Source organism: Otolemur garnettii, unplaced genomic scaffold, assembly GCF_000181295.1.
Source record: "Otolemur garnettii isolate 467f Iridium unplaced genomic scaffold, OtoGar3 scaffold00067, whole genome shotgun sequence".
NCBI classification, from domain to species: Eukaryota; Metazoa; Chordata; class Mammalia; order Primates; family Galagidae; genus Otolemur; species Otolemur garnettii.
In genome coordinates this window covers 3,604,605-3,606,410 of record NW_003852462.1, presented here as the reverse complement: position 1 = coordinate 3,606,410, position 1,806 = coordinate 3,604,605, and the positions used below count along the sequence as shown (strand labels likewise).

At 51.1% G+C, this 1,806-nt stretch overlaps 1 protein-coding gene across 1 annotated transcript in view; it reads left to right on the top strand.

The window, feature by feature from the left end:
- NPHP4 (nephrocystin 4) overlaps positions 1 to 1,806 on the top strand; it is an 86,428-nt gene that overhangs the window by 21,024 nt on the left and 63,598 nt on the right. The window lies entirely within an intron of this gene.

Sequence of the window (1,806 nt, the reverse complement as noted above, 5' to 3'; positions counted from 1 at the left end):
TCTGTGTATGGCAGGGAGCAGGTGTGGGTATCTGGGTCCTGGTATGCAGGGAGCAGGTGCGCGTATCTGGGTCTGTGTATGGCAGGGAGCAGGTGCGCGTATCTGGGCCCTATGCAGGGAGCAGGTGCGCGTATCTGGGCCCTATGCAGGGAGCAGGTGCACGTATGTAGCACCTTATCCTCCATGTTGCCCTCTTTCCTCTCATTGCTTGACACCCGCTTTTTCCAGTTAACAGATTATATTGGGGGATGTTCTATGTCAGTGTGTAGGAAGAGTCTCATTGTTTTTAAGGCTACTCGGAGTTTTGTCAAGTTGATGTTCCTTTACTGATTGAGTCAGTGTCCTGCAGAGGGACTCTCAGATGGTTCTGTAAGAACAGAAGTCTGGGAGCCGCACTGTGTGGCCAGCTACCCCTTTCAAGTATGCAAGTGAATCTGTAGGATGAATTTCTTTCTTTTTTTTGGAGACAGAGTCTTACTATATTCCTCTCGGTTGAGAGCCAGGGCATTGTCGCAGCTCACAGCAGCCTCCAACTCTTGGGCTTAAGTAATTCTCTTGCCTCAGCCTCCCAAGTAGCTGGGACCACAGGTGCCCACCATAATGCCCAGCTATTTTTTTTTGCAGTTATCATTGTTCAGCTGGCTGGGGCCAGGTTCAAACTTGCCAGCCTCGGTGCATGTGGCTGGCGCTGTAACCACTGTGCTACGGGCGCTGAGCCTTGTAGAATGAATTTCTGAAGTGGGAGGACTGGGTCTGAGGGTCGGGCATTGAGTTTTGCTCACCGTTTTACTCAATGTTTTTCCTGTGTGCCCTCCATGGAGGTGTGCCAGTTTTTGCTCTGATCAGCCACCATAGCTTTATCTGTCAAATGCTTTTCAGCAACATTCCACATGGTAAGGTTAGCAGATTCCATGTTTGGAGTGGCTAGGTATTAAAAATATAGTTTCATGAATTTCTTTCTCTAATGAATACAATTGTTCATATTTAGCTCACTCTTTATAAAATCAGAACATGAAAGGCATGATTTGTAACTCTTAGCACCCTTCTGCAGTATGGCCACAACCAGCCAGAACTGGCCTAAGGTGGCACGGTGTGCCTTAGGAGGTGGTGAGGTCCCTGTCAGTGGAGGAAATCAAGCCCAAGCAAGACCGACCATTTGGCAGGAGTGTGAAGGGAGTGTGTCTGGGGTCCCTCTGAGCCACGGGCCCTGTGACTGGGGGTGCCCCCTGCTCCTTTGCTTTTGGGGATGCTCTCCTGCCACTCGGAGCACCTGGTCTGTCCCCGTGCGGTCCCCTGAGCTCCTCCTCGCTGTTTCCTCCAGGAGGCTTCCATTGCTCCTGCGCCGAGGGCATCTGCTTCTTGCCTCCTCTCGGATATCACCCAGACCTTCCTTGAGGTTTGCATCTAGCTCTCCATGTGTCATTGGTGTGTTTCTGTCTCAGCCGTCACCAGGAGAAGGCCTCTTCCTTGAGGACAGGGCTCCGTGTCTGACACTCAGTGCCTTCCTGCTCCTTGGTGGGGCCTGATGGATGCTGGTGCTGATGCTGGAGGAAGGCAGGCCTTGGGTCGAGTGTCATCCAGTCTCCTCTGGCAGGGACCAGTGAGGCGTGGGAGACTGCACAGCTCCGAGCCTGTGCCCTCACCAGGAGGGGGAAGGGCAGAGCAGGGGGACTTTGCTAGTTTGGTCAAACACAAGCATCTCTTTCTTTTTTTTTTCTTATTTATTTATTTATTTATTTTTATTGAATGCTAACTATGTACATTAATGCACTTCTAGGGTACGGGGTGGGGTTTTCACATGCAATC